Source organism: Monodelphis domestica, chromosome 6 (assembly GCF_027887165.1).
Source record: "Monodelphis domestica isolate mMonDom1 chromosome 6, mMonDom1.pri, whole genome shotgun sequence".
Lineage (NCBI taxonomy): Eukaryota > Metazoa > Chordata > Mammalia > Didelphimorphia > Didelphidae > Monodelphis > Monodelphis domestica.
Window position 1 is genome coordinate 124282552 of NC_077232.1, and position 18631 is coordinate 124301182.

Below are 18631 nucleotides of genomic sequence, written 5' to 3' on the forward strand. Positions count from 1 at the left end.
TATGATGTGATGCTAGCACTTTATAGACAAGAATCAACCTAAAGAGTTCTGCTTTATTCCTATGCCCAGTACCTTGTCCTTATAGAAAGCACCCATGGTGATTGTTCCTTTTCATAAGAAGAACCTTCCAATTGAGCCCTGAAAGTAGAAGAGAAGGGAGTAACGTACCAGGTAGAGATCATAAGATTATAAATTCAGAGCTGGAAGAGACAAATAAGGTTATCTAGTTAAACCCCTTCAATTCACAAATGAAGAAATTAATAGCCAGAAACATAAAGTGACAAAATGGCCTCATTTATGATCAGACAGGTGATGGCATACAGGTGGCATTCAATGGCAAATTAAGCCTAAAATTATAAATCCAGTGATCTTTCCACTGAATGAAAATGCTGGTGGTAGTTCAATAACTAAATGACATTTAAAAATTGAGAACTGAAAATATTTTTTAACTAGAAAGGAGTAGGGGAGTTCCATTATCAATTTGCTGAGTTTACATATTGTAGTTTCTTTGAAACTTTTGATAGGCATTTTCCAATGGAGAAATTGGGATTATCTTGTTGATGCCAAATAGTATAGACAGGTATGATACAATCCTTGACTGGGTTTCAAAAGCAGGGGTTGCTTCCAAGATGATTATCTGACTAGGACTCTGGGAAGAAGGCACTCCTGTAAATAGTCTCCTGTCTTGACCTATAAAAATGAGCTAACACGTCTTTGCTCTTTTTTCTCCAACTCAAATTCAACAAAGCACTTCTTTCTTCCTGGGATTGGGCAGAAACAAATGCATCAACACAACTAACTTCTCTCAAGCATTGGTAATGGCTGCTTTGAAGCAGAGCTATGTTAGACTAAATTAATGAAAATGCATTTATTCTGCTCTGACAAATTTAATTCATCTTGGATAAGTAGAGAAGGAATTAAATGGTAGGGATGGATATATATAAGCTTTCTCAAGAGGAGATTTTTGTGGAGTATGTTCCTAAACCCCAACATATTGGATAGAGAAGAAAGGATTTTGTTTTGGTTTTTCTGCTGGGCAGTTTGATCTCAGAATCTAGTCTCCCTGAAGAAAAGATCTAAGTAGTGCCAGTCTTGGGAGTTCACTGAAATATAATTTCAAATTTGAGAATTCATGGACTGGACATTTTATAGATATATGATTTTCTATTTAATATGACTCCTAAGGTCACAAGCATTCTGTAGGTAAAGGAAAAGCAATGTTTAAAAGCAGACTTGGGAAATAAGAAGGCAGGACATCACCAAGCCTATTGTTGCTATGAATGATTCTCAGAGTTGGAGTGGCAAAAGATGCCTTTGTGCCTACCTTAAAATATGTTCATCATTAGTGTGAAATCAAAACCACCAGAAGAATGTTAAATCTTAGAAGGATCTTGTGTGAGAAATAGGGATTCACCAGGACCGTAAGATAATCACAGGGACATGGGTGGCTATCTAGTCCAACACCTTATTTTACAGATAAGGAGACTGAGGCCCAATAAAGTTAAAGTCCTACAGGCAGTGAGGACAAGAGGCAGGATTGAAACCAGAATCCCCTGACTCCAAAGCCAGTGTTCTTTCAAAACCATACCACAATACCTCCAAACTGTAATGTTACTCTGTTGGCACCACTGAGTTGACTTTCTTCCTGGGATTACCTATGAATGTTTCCTGTGGTTACTTCTACATTTTTGTAGGGTTGAAATAAATATTAAATCTCATATGTTATGCAAATTTTGCCTTGCCTAGGAACTAGAGATTACTTTTATTCACATCTCTAAAAATCTTGGCATGGGGCAAATTTTAGTTGGGAGAAATGAGCCAAGAGAATATGACCTTTTAGGGCCAGCCCCCAAGATCAACCTAAGTCCAGGTAACCCCAAAGTCTTTGGGTCTGGGGGAAAGGTGCAGGTATAAGTAGTGTCTGGGTGACAGATTACATGAAAAATTGTTAGAAAGTGTTAAATATTAATATTTGGGGAAATGCATTCAAGAGGGGCACTGAGCTAGAAAATTAGTGTGACATAAGTTCATCTCATGGTTTGAAAAAATAAAAAGACATTAACCATCCAGTCAATGTCATTTATTGAATAGTTCCTGGTTGCAAAACACTTTGCTTTATATTATGGGGGAGATAAAGAGAAATGAAAAGACACAGACCTATATTTATGATGACTGGAAAGAGAAGACAAATGAGTTTGATTCCGTCTTAAATGAGCAAGAAGAGTCATTAAATAAACAAGCAACTGGAATGGCATCCTTTTAAAAGCATCTCTTTTATTCAAAAGGAGGCAAAAAGACTTGGCAGATCAATAACAATAATAACACCTTATATTGATTTGTATAGTCTTGTACAGTAAAGCATCCCCTTTTCTCCTTTGAGTCTCACAAAATTGTGGATAGACAGGAAAAGAAAGACATTTCTCTAGCCCTTTGGGGTTAAACAAGTCCCCTCCCTTTCCCCTTCCCCCAAGGTCTTTGTGTAATACTCATTATTCTGACTTTACCACTGAGGAAACTAAGGATCAGATTTGCCCAATGCTGCCAAATTGGAAAAAGCAGAACTATGACTAGACCCCTAGGTCAATGCTTTTTTTTATATATACTGTATCAGTGGGCATAATTAGTTAAAGAAACCTAGAGAATTAAGGTTATTGAGCTTAAATGATGACAATTTAGTTTAGCTCATAAAAAGACTCAGAAGGGTTATTATAATGTAAATATAAATGCAAATTAAAAATGTATAGCTACATAGCTTATTGTTAATGTTTCCCCCAGAGAAGTATTCTACAATTCAAGAAATCTATCATAATAGTTACAATGTGTTTTTTACAAGGAAAAATCTATTCAATAACTCTGGAGTTCTTTCTTACATTATGTATTCAGACTCTAAATAAATTCAGGTACCATTAAAAAGGAGGTATTTATTTTGGCACTTGACACATTTGTTTGCAAGCTGCCAAGCACAAATAGTAAGATAATCACAATTTTGGGTAATTATTAGAATTAGAAAACACAAAGGAAATCTTTACCTTTGTTATATGCAAACAATGCTAACTCTGAGGGGGAAAAACAACCCAGAAATGAAAGATTCAATTGAAAAGAACTGAGAATTATAAAGCAACTTCTAGGGCATCTAAATTCCAAGGGTCATTAAATGATGGCCATCCAGCCAAATTGGAACCCCTATCTATATTTGTATGGCTCACAAACTAAACATGGTTTTAAAAAATCATTTAAAAATACTTCACTTGATATCTAATTTATTTAACATTTGATTAATGTGCAAATACTTTTAAATGTTAACTAAGTCTAAATTTTAAACATTTAAATATGAAACATTTAATATTTTAAATATAAAAAACTAAAAAGCATTCTTAGTTCATAGACTAGTCAAAAACAGGCTGTGGGACAGATTTGACTGTTGATATATGAGAATCCAACCTTTACCAGAAGATTTCCTTCTACATCATAAGGACTTTGCTGTTTAGTCATTTCAGTTTCATGACCCCATTTTGGGGTTTTCTTGGCAAGATCCTGGAATGGTTTGCCATTTCCTTCCCTGGCTCATTTTAAGATAAGGAACTGCGGCAAACAAGGTTGAATGACTTTCCCAGGGGCACAAAGCTAATAAGAATCTGAGGCCAGATTTCAACTCCAGATGAGTCTTCCTATTTCCAAGCTAGTGCTCTATGTCCCATTGCACTTCGCTGCCCCCCCCCCCGCCTGTGTTTAAAGGGCTCCAGTGAGGAGGACACTGCTCTCTTTTAAGGAAGCATATTACATAGAACTTTAACTGTTAAGAAATTGTTTTGTTTCTCTTTCTTGATTTCTGTCTATATTGATCTCCTTTGCTGATACTATTGTTCCTGGATCACAGTTATGGAGAGAAAAAGAACAAATTGAATCCTGCTTTCATGGAGGAGCTCTTGAAGTTCCAGAAGGCTTCCTACACCCCACCTCTCCCACCTCCACCTTCCAGTCTTAAAAGAAAATGGCCAAACATTGTCAGTTCCTACAAAGTGCCAGGAACTGTGTGAGGTGCTGGGTATAAAATTCAAAGATAAAAGTTAAAATATCTCCATTTCTTATGACTGGTCTTTATGCCGTATAAACTCAAAAGCTTTCCCTCTCCTGATTGCCTCCCTTAGTAATCTCTGGAGCTTATCAACAACTTTCCAAAGATAGCCAGTGGAACAGTGGTTAAGAACACTCAATAATGTAGCTGTGGCTACACATTGACTCAGAAAGACTCAAGTTCGAATTCAGTCTCAAGCACTTAATAGCTGGGTCACTCTGGGCAAATCACTTAACATCTATTTGCCTTAATTTCATGGAGGGTAAAATAGGGATCATAAAAGCACCTGTCTTCCAGGTTGTTGTGAGGATACAATAAGATATTTATAAAGGACTTAGCATGAGGACTGACACATAGAAGGCATTTTATAAATGTTTATTTCCTTCCCCATTTCTAAAATGAAGCACCCAGGATTAGAATCAGTATACAAGATATGGTCTGAATAAGATGGGGTCCATCATGATATTTACTTTCATAGTCCTCCATACTAGTCCTTTTAAAATGGCCCAATACTTCACTGGCTTTCTTGGCTTTCCCTATCATGTAGTTGACTCACATTAAGTCTATAATCCAATGAAATGTGCAGGCAGACTCTAACTCAGGTTCCGTGTCCAAACAAAGGGCCATTTCCACTGTGTTGCAGCTAGGTGGTACAGTGGAAATGCCAAGCCTGGATTCAGGAGAACTCATCTTCCCCAATTCAAATCTGTCCTGAGTCTCTGGGCAAGTCACTTAACCCTATTTGCCTTAGTTTCCTCATCTGGAAAATGAGCTAGAGAAGGAAATGGCAATCTGCTTGAGTATCTTTGCCAAGAAAATCTATCCAACAGTTGGAAACTATTAAAAATGGATGTGATTAGTTATTGGATCAAGGATATAGTCTTCTTGAATGTCAATGACAGACTACTAATCATTTTGATATCCAAGCAGAGGCTAATGCTAAACTGTCTATACTTCGATTCTTGACAATCTGTCACATTACATTAAATAGTAAAAACATTTTTCACATGCTGGTATTCAATCTTACAAGAATTGTTTGCATTTTAATGACTCGTTTACCTTCTCTCTTTCTATATGCTAATAGATCAAGTACTCCATAATAGTAAAGTCACAGCATAAGGTAATTCATTATACTGAGATGACTCTAACACTATGTGGATAAGAAAAGGTTGTTTTATATTTGCATTTGAGCAACCTTTGATGTCACTAAATTTGTAATCTGCTTGTTTGGGAAACTTTTAACTGGGAAATTCTGTTCATATAACTTTAGTTTTTATATACAGATTTGTTATGTTGTTATGTTTAGAATGTCATGAATTTAAACTGGGAAACTTACATCTTTAGTTCCTCAAGTTGGATGGGGGTTGTAATCCAAAGTATCTTATTCTGTCCATCCAAAAACATTATTCTGAGATAGGGTTTATAGGTTTTATCAGACTGCCAAAGGGGTCCATGGGATAAAATTTAAGAACCCCTGATTACCCTAACTCAGTCACTAAGTTAGTCAAAGGCAGAACTGGAAAGAGAAATCAGTTCTACTGATTTAATTTTGTGTCTTATTCCTCTTTCTACCATACTGAATCCAAGAGAATACATTGTCTATAACTTGTACCCCAACAGTTCCTAACAAAGTCAGAAAATTTGGTTGCATGCCTTAAACAACTCTGCATATTGAATTAAATTTAAAGTATTTTTCCATATTACATGTCAATACAATTTAATATTTATTTTCTGACATTTTGCAATCCATGTTCTTTCCCTTCATGCCTAACCCTCCCCTTCCTCATAAGGCAGGTAATATGACATAGTTCATACATATATTATCATACAATACGTATTTCTGTGTTTGTCATGTTGTGAAACAAGACACATTGCTTACAATTTAAGAGAAAAAAATTCATGGAGGAAATAAAATGAAGAATGGCAAGTTAAAATTTATATTCAGACTCTACCTATTCCATCTATGACAGTGGATATCCTTTTTTATCATGAGTCCCCTGGAGTTGTCCTGGATCCTTACCTCACTGATAATAGTTAAGCCACTCACAAGTTGATCATCATATATTATTGTGACTGTGTACAGAGTTCTCCTGGTTCTGCTCTCTTCATTTTGTATCACTTCACACAGGTCTTTTCATTTTTTGTCATCATCTTGTTCCTCATTTCTTATGGCAAAATAGTATTCCATTGTAATAATATACTACAACTTGTTCCAATTTGTCTATCTCAAAAAGAGCTACTATAAATATTTTTGTACAGGCAGGGTCTTTTCTGTATATTGAATTAGAGTGGATAAGATCAAGAATATGGCAATTTATGAAGTAACAATAGGGAAAGCCTAGAAAATCAGTCCAAGTGGGGTTTATTAAAGAAATCTTCAGAAAACTTGGATTTGGACAGTAGAAATCTTCATTAATCTAAAATCAACTTGAGAGATAAATCAATAACCCATATAAATGTGTTTGTAGAGGTACCATTGCTCTGTATTCATGAACCCTATAATAGATTTCTTCACTCAGAAAAAAAAAATTTCTCAGTGATTTCATTGACTCAGTTCTAGTTGCCCCAATGTCATCATCTTTCCTGAAATGTACTTAAATAGTGTTTAAGTGTACTCATTAAAAGCTTCCCTTGGCACTGGCCACAGTCCCTCTGCAACTTATATGCCCCAATTTCTTTTTAAAGAATCACATCTCTTTACCTCGTCATAGATTTTTAGCTTATCATTATATGCTGTTTTTTAAAAAGACAAAATACATTTGTGAAATAAATATGTAGAATTGTTTCACCATAGAACCTGTGCACAAGTGTCATGTATTGAGGTAATTGCATTATTATATTTGAAATGATTATTGGCTATGTATCTCATACCTTCTACACGTCTTTATGCAACTGACAACACATTCATCCCCAAAGTTCTGAAGTAAATCAAAGAGTGCTACTAAGAATAGATCACAGGAACAGACTGAATGATCACCATCTGCTTTCAGACTTTGCTTCCTAATATAAATTATGCACTTGTTTAGAAATGTTTGAAATTTTAAGCTCTAGAAAAATATCTCCATTATAGAAAAAATGCATCCATATATCCATTTGGTTGATTGTTGGGATATCAGTATTGCTACTTTGTGTAATAAATGCCCAACAAAAAAGGACAATAAACCACAAGTCTCATTGTAACCATAAAAACTTAGAATTAACAGAGAAATGGTGAAGTCATTGAGCTCAGTCTGAAATCCACTGCCTTCTACATTATGCCTGCCAAATGGCTGATCAGTCTCTATTATGTTACCTTAAATACCAAGAATTCATATCTTGAGGCAACCCACTATATTTCAGTCCCTTCTGATCATATATTTTCCTTTAAACAAGTTGAAAACTACCTACCTGTAATTCACATCAAAGAGGCAGCTACTTCTCTGGAATCAAGAAGACCTGAGATCAAATCTGACCTCAGACACTTACTAGCTGTGTGACCCTGAGTAAGTCACTTAACTTTCATTGAGAAATGCTGTATCCTTGCATCAAAATCTGGAAGGTGTTCACTATGATAAGTTTGGAACAATAGTAAAAAAAATCTTTGGAACCTGGGAACCGAGAATTATGACCTATGCTTCTTAGTCACCTATGGAATTTCATTCAGTACTAAATACCTCTTAGATTTGCATGTCCTCCTCCCCTTGCTGGTTCTTCTTATCCAACTTTGGTCTTTTAAGTATTTGAGATTTTGTGGAAAGTTCTGTACTTCTGTATTAATTGCTCATATATGGAATATAATTATTTATTTTTTTTCATGTTTCCATGATTTGTGTCCTCTTCCTCCCCTTTTCCCTCACTCCTCTCAGAGCTTACAAGCAATTCTACTGGGTTATACATGTATTATCACTCAGAACCTGTTTCCATATTATTCATTTTTGTAATAAAATAATCTTTAAAAAATCAAAATCCCACATCCTACACCCATATAAACAAGTAATAATTCAAATTTTTACAAGTATTTTTCTTTATTATCTCCTTGGGGTACAAACCTAGTAGTGGCATTGCTGGATCAAAGGGCATGCATTATTTTAAAACTCTTTAGGCCTAATTTATGGAATCTTATTTGGAGTGATGAAAGGCTCTATTCTCTCTCAGTACAGTCAGACTCTGGTATTCAGTTCCATATGGTGATTGCCAGTCCCTATGAGATTTATGGAATCTTTCTAGAGCACTCTGGGCCTCCTGGACTCAGAACATTGAACTCTATTAAGTGCTTTGGCTCCTTTAACTTACTAATCAATGAGACTAAAGATGGAATTGATGGTTAGTTATCCCTCTTCTCTCTACCATATGAAGCAGTGGACTCAGTCCTCTGACATCCACTGTTACTTAGTGCATCTAGTAATTCTTGGTCAAATAGTACATCATAAAGATGGTTAGGAAGACTACCAGGGATAATAACACTGTCACTATCAGTAGAAAAGAACAGTGGAACCTATGGTGTTTCCTCTACCTCAAACCTATGCATGTCCTGACAGTCAGATAAAAAGTCTTTCACATCTCTAGAGCACATCCCAGTTTCTGGTTCCAACTTTTGTCATACAGATTTTCTCCTCTTAAAAAGGGATGCATCTTAGCTATGATGAGTGTCTCTTTACTCATTCTCCAGTCTGTAACCAAATTTGCCTTACTCTATTGAAGAAGGAAATGTTAAACCACTTCAGTTTCTTTGCTAAGATAACCCAGTGGTCCATGGGGTTACAAAGACTCAGACATGACCAAAGTGAACAACAATCATTTCACTACTACGGTAAGACACTACTATACCAACTATATACAGTTACTATACTGGAAGAGGCAATTAAAGGTCTGAACACCACACAAGAATGGGAAAACATATTGTTTTTCATTGCTTTATAAACCAAATTCAATGGTGTTGAGAACAGGCAATAATTTTGAGATCTGGACATTTGAATACACACAGCATCAAAGAGAGATTGTACTGACCTTCAGGTGAACTTTTTCAATGAACAACACTTCCTCAAATGGACTGAAAACACTAGAACTAATGCATGGAAAGTAATAGCAGAGCTAAGTAATCACTCAAAATGCTAAGAGTTTTGAAAAGAAGGACTATGAGAGAAACTCCTTCACAGATTTTGACCCACCTAATGGAGCAGCAATACTGGTGAAAAGGGAAGGAGAAAAACTAGCAACCTATTGCAGGAAAAGCCCAAAAGGAAGTCATTGTTGAAATACTTATCTGCTCCCATGTCAAGAAGACTTGTTTCCAGTTAATAGACTGAAAATATCCAGTCTTTCCCCACAAACCTTGTCCCCTCCTTAAAATAAAATTTAACCTTAAAACAAATAGACCACCAATCAGACCCTTGCCACTATAACACCTTGTTTCATCAATTATCAATGTTTCAATCCTCCATGATATGGTGGTGGTGGTAGTAGTCTCTCGGTAACCGAGGATGACGATTGTCTTTGTGCATTTTTGTGCACAAAGACACTTGGGCACAAAGATTTAAGTGGAAAAGTCAATGCACAGAGACAGTCCCACTCTCTTGGCGTTGGAAGCCTGGGTCCAGTGGCATTAAAAGTCTTCCTCAGATGCATTGGATGGCCGTGTTGTCCTTTGTGCTCCAACATGCCCTAAGCACTCCACAGTGCCTTGCTGCATCACCATCTCAGCCGTTGAAGCTTCTTGTTGGTTTCTTCTGCCTGTTCCACCAAAGTGGAAACTGTAAAATTGTACAGAGATAAACATCTAAATGCATCTGTAACAAGACTCCTACAATTCATATCATTGGAAATGATGGAAGCATTGATATTGGAACTTGTGTTATAAGAAGGTATCATCTTCAGATTTTCAGTCACATCTGCCAATGTCAGGAACCCAGATGAAACAAAGGATAGCACTACTCCAAAAACCTTCATATAGTAATATGTGGTAGCAGATATAATCTCTTTAATAAAGTGGGAAATCATTCACTCTCAATATGCTAACTTAATCCAGAGGGAGTGTGGAATAATGATAACGATGACCCAATCTCACTACATAGTTCAAATTGGCATTAGAAGCATGGAACCATACATGCTCTGTTTTAAAATACTATACTTTTATTGGAGGGTATAGTAGCCCACTGATTTCATATCTCTTTTTAAAAGAGCTTTTGCTTCAATTTTCAGTTTCTGTTTCTTTCTATCCTGTTTCTTGCCCTAAGGATGGAATCATGCCAAGGTTAAATGGATGGACAATAGAACCCTTTTGGTTGGCAATTTTTAAAAAAATTTGGCATGCTTAGGCCATTTTAGTTTAGATTTTCATAGTCTGTGATATCATTTCCTGTAAGATCCAGAAGAGATCAATATGTCTCATTAAAACTCATTAAAAGAGTTTTACATATGGAAGGAATTCAATAAATGTTCTTGAATTGAATTTCCCTTCTAAACCTTTAAATATCCAATTTGTTTGTCTAATCCTCAGGGGACATGATTTTTTTCCCTCCACTAGTCTATCTGTAGCTTGTCATCATCCTCCTAAACTGTCACACGGAACTGAGCAAAATACTCCAAATGTGATCTGATAATTTCTAATATGTAGAACAGAGAAAATAATTGTACGGCACCTCCTGATTTCTGAGTACTATACTTTTTTGTTGATATAGTTGAAAATCACAGTTGATCTGTGATTGTCAGATGACAGTGTTGATCCATATATGGTCTGTAGTACATTACTCTAAGTCTTCAAATGAATTTTTGTCATATCTCTTCTTTTTAGACATTTTCAATCAATTCTTATAGTTTATTTATTTTTTAAATGTTAAAATCCATACTTACCTATTCAAAATTATCTTGTTGTACTTAGACCATAACTTTAAAAAGTTTAGTTCTTTCATAATCATGATTCTACTATTATTATCTGTAAGTCAGTACAAAAGGCAGTTGGCATAAATTCATTACTTAATATTCCTTATTTGAGAGTTGAAATTAGCATTGTTTATGACACTTCAGTGTCTTTAGCTCTCTTAATCTGCCTTGGATATAAATTAGTACAACTTCTCATTTTGTATAATTAGAAAACTTAAAACAAAATTACAATATTCACAAAGTCAAGTAATTTTAAAATTTACTTGAAAATGCTATATATCACTTTTAGATAGTTTGTGACATCAAAAATGACATGGTTTTACAAATCTAGGATGATTATCTGATATGGCATCACAATGATATTACTGAATGACAACATAATGAGTAACCATTCCACTATGGCCAGAAAGGTTCAGCCCTTTAATAGAATATTTCATCATATTTGGACCTCCATATTTTACGGAATATACGAGAGGATGATAAAGCTTTTTTTTTTCTTTTGAGTGAGATATTGTACACAGTTTATCCAACTCTATAAAAAATAAAATGATGGTCAATAAGTAAGTCTATAAATATTTAAGTGCCTACAATGTGATAGGTCCTGTTTTAGGTTATAGGGCTACAAAAAAAGAGGCAAAATATAGTCCCTGGTTTCAAAGAATTCACCCAGGTTTATTTGTAGTGTTTGATTTCAGTAAGAAAGAACTCTGGAATGGATGACCAAGGCATGTTAGAAGTAGAACATAGAATAATGATCTATAATATAATGAAATAGGTCTAATTAAGCATAATTAATTAGGTGTAAGGGGACCCAAGTTCTAATCTTATCCTTGACACTGGTTGATGGTATGATGGTCAGTCTCAGAGTCCTATGAAGGCAGGAGGCATATCTTAATTTAGTAAAATTTTTTAGAGTTGGAATAGTTTCTAGATATCATCTTGTCTAACCCCTTCATTTGACAAATAATGAAACTAAAGCCCACAGAAGATTAGTGACTTGCTCAAGATTTAACAGGTAATAAATGCCAAAGTCAGGAGTGAAACTAAAAAGTGACAGCATGTTTTATTTTTGCAACTTGCTCAGTACTAACTATATATGGTGGATGATCAATAAATATTTGTTGACTGGATAATGTCAGACAAGTTCGTTCATTTAAGAAAGGGATTAGACTAGAAGAACTCCAAGATATCCTCAGTTCTGTTTCTCCATGATTTGCTTTTAGGTTAATGCAATCTTCCTTTCATGAAAGCTCCTGAATAGAATCATAATAAAAAGTAGAATCTGAATTATAGGCCCTAGATACACAAAACTTTAGAACTAGAAGGGTCTTTAGAAATCTCTCATTTTGTAGCTAAGAAAACTGTGGCTCATAAATGTGGTGACTTATTCAAGGTCACACAACTTTCTTGAAGCCATTCTTCATCCATGATTATAGATTATTTTAATTATATATTAAGTAGTTTCTCCCTATTGAATTTCTGAAATTATGTTATTATGGTACTATGAAAAATAGAATTGCATTCCATACAGAAAAATGTGACTTTTAAAATATATCAAAAGGCAATGCTTTTTAGCACACATTTTCTCCCATGAATGCTATTTAAATTTGTTCCAACGATGGTAGCTTCAGCTATACCAGCTCACTGTCAGAACAAAAAAAGGCCACCATTCTTTATGGGAAATGTTCAGGAATTGAAACATCTTCATCCTTAGCAATGATCAAAATAAATATTGCCTTAAGTCAAGAAGCAGGTAATTACATATCCTTCTTGATTATATGGTCATTCTCCAAGGTTAAGACTGATTTAAAAGATTTTCATAAAGAAAAGGAAGGAATATTTAAGTAGAAATATTTGTTTTAGTGCAAAAAATGGAAAGGCAACATAAATTGTAGAAGATAGTGAATTAAATTTTATTTTAAATGCATTATAAGGTATAAACATTACTTATTCAAATGTATTTGAAAGAAGTGATCTTTTCAAGAGTCTGAAGAAAAGGAGAATAAATGAGTCAATTGTATCCCATCTAAATACAATTCAGTTCTCTGAATCCTATTCAATCAAAAATGAACAACACAGCAATTATGCTTTCCCTAGTATCTGTCAGATAGTATTATTTCATAATCATTTTATTCTGACTATAAGGATACTAAATGTTGCAGAGACTATAATTCTTATATCTAAAGGGCTTTAAGATTCACAATTGCTCTCCTTATAACACAGCTCACATTTCAAAATCAATATGTCCAAAATGAAACTTATCTTTTCCAATAAAGGTGTTCTTACATCCTCATTTCTGTCCCAGGTACTAATATTCTCCTTAGTCACCTATATTCACAAATTCATTCATCTGTTTACTCTTCACTTTCTCTCACTCACAATATGCAATTAGTGACTGTTATTATCAGGATTTATTTATTTTATTCTGTCTCATTAAGAGGAGAAATGTTATGTTAAAGGAAGTTTGAGGAAAATCACACTGTCTCCTTTAAGGAATCAGAGCAGATAGATTTTGCCCTCCATCACTTTAAGAGGCCTGGGATAAAAGAAGGATTCAGGTGGAGTTCTGGGTCCAGTCTCTCTGATTTCCTTGGAAGCAGGTTTCTGGATCAGTATCTCAGAGAAAGGAGATCTATTAGTGACTTAAACTACTTTGAGAGTTTGAGATCAGTAGACTAAGCTGAGAGAGTGTGTTTTACTAAGAGCTTTTCTCCTCAGAACCAGAAGGGGAACTAGAGAACCATTTTATCTCAACTGAGACAGGCAATTGGACCTGAGTTGATGGAGAAGAAGGAGTGAGCAGCCTTGTCTTTTCTAACTTCAGAGAGAGAGAGAGAGAGAGAGAGAGAGAGAGAGAGAGAGAGAGAGAGAGAGAGAGAGAGTTGTGTCAGTTTCTCTGTGAAGATTTTATATATTACTTTAGGAATTCATTATAATTTAAGTTCATCAGTTAGCATATGTTTAGCAAGATAGAATTTAAATTTTAGATAGTGAGTGTAGTTTAAGGAGGCCTATTTGGGCAAGAAGACCATGCAAAGAAAGCAGGTAGTTTGGTGGTTTTATTTTTTAATTTAGAAATATTAGAATAAGGTTTAAGAGATCCCTGTCCTATTCCTAACTCCTAGAATATTAGATCTCACTGTTTTAGACATCCTCAGATTATTACCAATTGTTGCCTTCTTTCTATTAAGTGGATTACTATAGGGTAACCAATTATGCCTCATACTTAGCCAAATTATAAAAAGAAAGAAGAAGCAAAGAAAGGATATGTGAACAGAAACTAGATTGGCATATTAAGAAGACTTCATTGCAAAACTCAATGAAACCATCACTAAACAAAATGACAAAATCACTAGACAAAATGACATAATAGCTCAACTTGGTAAACCCACTGGTAATACTGATTCTGCAAATGGTAAACCAACAACTACACAAAATACAAAGACAATGATACTAATTTTCTCCCACTCCTTGAAGTACCAACATTTACTCCAGAGTGCAATTTAATTAATATTAAGCAACACAGACCTTTCACTCTCACTGATATGGAAGGGTTCAAGCATGGTACTCCTTCTTTTGAGGAGGAACTTATTTCAGTAATTAAAAAAATCAATTTGCAGACAGTGTAATCCCACATTGATTGACTTTAACAAAGAGGGGAAAAAGACAAAATAATCAAATTAATGAATATTGGGGAACTGTACAATGACCTCAGGTATATCTTCAATGGGATATGAACAATCCTTTGCATTTTGACAGATAAGTCCAGGCTAGAAAATCAGTTTTGCCAGCAATGAGGGCATGTTCTGACAGACCTGGAACATGGAACAAGTTTATAAAGTTATGACAGGAGATAGGAGAGAACCGATCTAAGTTTATGGATAAACTGATTGAATTGGAGGAACAGTACAATGACTTAAATATATCAAGAGAAAGGGACATCAGGCTTCTCAGGCACTAATTTGTTAAAAAACTGTCGCATTATACTCAGAAATTATTTTAAAATGAATTGTCCTATGTGGATGGAAATGGATTTGAATGAACTGAGAAGGGTTGCTATGTATGTGTACACAGGAAATCATGAGAAAAATGATGAGGATATTATTGAATTCATGGAGGAATTAAGAAAAGAAATAAAGGCATTAAAAGATAAACCTGATAACATACCAGCTATTATTTGATTATAACATGACCAAATGTAATTTCCTCAATATTTCTCAAAATAGTCCCTTCTCTCTAGGTTGTTGGAAGGAAAGAGAAAGAAATGAGTGAAATATAAGTAAGGAAAGGGTTTTCAGGAGAAGAGCTAGCTGCATGCCAGGAACTGAATGACAATGGATTCTGGAGCTCAGAGGGAGGATTTTAAGGGGACCTACTGTTGCTCAGGGCTCTTGGTTTCCTTTCCCTGGAGCTGAGTGGAGGCTTTGGCTCCCTGTTCCCTGAGCTGAGGAAAATTAAGTTATCTGATCTCTGTTTTTTCCTGCTTGGAAAAAAAGTTGCAGTGAAGTGAAATAAAGTGTTCCTACCTGCTGAGAAGTACCTTCATTACTGAGAAGAATAACTTGAAGATCTATGTAACAGTGAGCCTGATCTAAGCAACAACAGTGTTGGAGAGAGCCTGAAGCCAAACTCCAACCAGGTCCAGCTGGGTTGGACTCAGCCATCAAGAGTTCAATCCTGATTATATTTGGAGAAGTGTTTCATCTTAAAAACCAACCTGGGAGGATTAATTATATTCAGGTGTAGATAGTGAGGTTTGGGTAATCTTAGCCAGAGATAGATCAGGAGTGTCAAGATAATGAAGCAATTCCCACAAGGGAATTTTAGAAGGGGGAGGGTTAGTGAGATTTTCTTAGAGCTAGGGAACTCCTGTTCCTTAATCCTCCTTCCTACTCCTTTGTTATAAAATAAATCCTTTTTGTTCTGATTACCAACCCTATCTTAGAGGCCTTACAGCTCACTGGTGCCAGTGAGTGAGGCTATCAGCCTTACTTCACTGAGGGCTACTGAGGGTTGAAATAAACCTCAGTAAACCAACATTATTGTTATTATTATTATTATTATTATTATTATTATTATTATTATTATTATTATTCCAAGGTCCAGAGCCACCATTCTAATTTAGGGTCCCATCTATTTTTGCCTGGACTTTTATAGTAGTCTCCTAATTGATGTTCCAGTCTACAGCTGCTGCTCCTTTCTCTGTCTCTGTTTCTGTCTCTCTCAGTTCAGAAAGGGGAATTTATTAGGATTGTTTGATAGCAAAGGTTGGTATCAAACATTCCAGCAAAAATCAGGGACACCACTACAGAATTGGCAAGAAAGTCAGCTCACTCATAGAGAGAACACATGTGGAAAAGGAGGTGACTCATAGCTCCAGGGAGTCCTTTTGCTAAAATTCTCAAATGTTCCCCTTGGTCATAGTGTACCTTTATGGTGGGCTCTATGTAAAACCACAAATCATCCTTTCCTCGTCACATGCAGTCTATTTTCAGCTCTCAAAGCTGAGAGTTGTGTTACTGTCAGGAGAGTTGTGTTGCTCTTCCAGGAGAGTTCTGTGATGATGAAAAAAGGGAAGTTCAAAATTCTCAGGACTCTTTAAAATTCACAGGAATAGAAAAAAGGAAGCTGAGGAGTTTCCCTTCCCTAAGTTCTCTGAGTGTTTCTTCCTTAGGTGTTTCTTTGCTGCCTTCTTGGTTCATTGCTAACTCAAAACTCTCTAATCCTTCTTTTAGATAGCTACTGACTTGCCTATTTCTAAAACACAGATCTGACTGCATAATTATACTCTCTGAGAAGCTTCAATAGCTCCCCAATTCCATTTAGATGAAATATCACACATTGGTTCCTGTCCATCTTTTCAGACTCAGTTCCTCAATCTCACACACTATAGAGTCCAGCCAAACTGCTGTACTTGAGAATTCAACATTCCATTTCCTTTTCCTTTTCGAAGACAAATAACTGAAAATAATTCCTTTCTTATTTCTAGCTCTTGGATTTACTAGTTTTCTTCAAAATTCTACTTAAGTGCCACCCACCCCTAAGTAAGGCCTTCTCCTCAAAAGGTTTTTATTGTTCTTCCTGGTCAAATTACTTTGCCCTTGAATGCTTATTTATCCATGTACAAGTTTTACTTCTAAATAGAAAGTAAAATCCTTGAGAGCAGGTACTTTTGGGGAGCAGCTACATGTCTTGGTGAATTGAAAGCCAGGTCTAGATATGGGAGATCCTGGGTTCAAATCTGACCCCATAAACCTCCTAGCTGTGTGAACCTGGGAAGGTCATTTAGCCCCCATTGCCTAGCCCTTACCATTCTTCTGCTTTAGGACCGAAATATTTGGTTCTTAGAGAAGGTAAGTGTTTGTTAAAGCAGTTACTTTTTCATTTTCATCTTGATTTTCTCAACACCTGGCACATTAGAATCTTATAAGTAAAAGAATGAATGAATCAAGGTTTTTGACCCAATGCTCAGACTCCAGTCTACTGATTCCAGATCTAGAAATTTGCCCACTATTCCATGCTATACACTCCAGCCTGTCTTCTATAATGTATGAAAAAGAGACACTAAATAGAATCCTGATGTTGGATGAAGAGCCAGCCTGATGGGGGCAGCTGGTGGATGAGCAATTGAGAGTGAGCAAAAGTATTCTGGGAAAAGGAACTGGGAGGTGAGAGGATTCTGATCAACTGAACACTTCCAGCCTTGGAAGAAAACAAGGATGAGCTTTTTCCTGAGGGTCAGAGGATATCTGAAGCCACAGGAGGGAGAAAGAACCTTATTTCCATTTTTGTTGTGGAACTGTCTCCATCTAGAAATCCTCCACAACTCCTTTTTTTCACTTGACAACAGTTATCCAAAACTCAGAAGGGATTTGGTTGGACTCTCTCCAACTCTCATAAAAATACTAAGTAGGAAAACGTATTAACTCATGAAAGAACTAACCAGGTTGTGGTAACTACTAGCAAAATTTCAAACAAGGTCCCAAATTCTGCAAATTAAGCTCCTCAACAGTAGTGATGCTTTTATGAATTTTTATGCAAAAAAACCAAGGTAGTCAGTCTTGGAGCTATTTCTAACAATATAATCTAGTGGGAACTGACACCCATGCTAGTCATTAGGGTCTCCTTCTCATATGTGTGAACTATTCAGTAGTGATTGTCTATACAAAGTGTACATTACCATGCTCAACATCACAATACAAAATAATAGTAGGACATATTTATATGTTCAAATTTGGTACCTTATTGACATGGCAATTTCTTTTAACAAAGCAAACAATAACTCATTGATACCTGCTCATCCTATGCAACTTTTGTCCATGTCCTCCCATAGTATCATCAGAAGGGACCCACAGAATATGCTGAAGAATTTCAAATTCTTTGTACATCATAAGAATACCAAATGGATTATATACAAAGTACTTTGATTATCCCTCATTCTTTCTATGTAACCAACCCCTCTTTTTTAATTATACATTTATTTAGTGACATCTTTTACTCTAGTTATTTTTAGTTTTCCTTTTTTTTTTCCTATTTGTTGTATATTGCAGCTAGTTGGCATCCCCTGCATGCTTTCCTATTCATCTAAGAGATGCTCATTTTTAATTCTCTAGATACTGAAACCTTCTGGGTATCAGAGCCATGCAACATCTATAGAATACTAATATTGAAAAGATAGGCCATTGTTTCAGAGAAAAG

General features: G+C 35.6%; 1 long non-coding RNA gene across 1 annotated transcript in view; it reads left to right on the plus strand.

The window, feature by feature from the left end:
* The first annotated feature begins 318 nt into the window (after window positions 1-318).
* LOC130455049 (uncharacterized) overlaps window positions 319-18631 on the plus strand; it is a 71680-nt gene continuing 53367 nt past the window's right edge. The window contains exon 1 of the long non-coding RNA XR_008912852.1: window positions 319-11493. This is a non-coding gene — a long non-coding RNA (uncharacterized LOC130455049). The remainder of the gene's footprint in view (window positions 11494-18631) is intronic.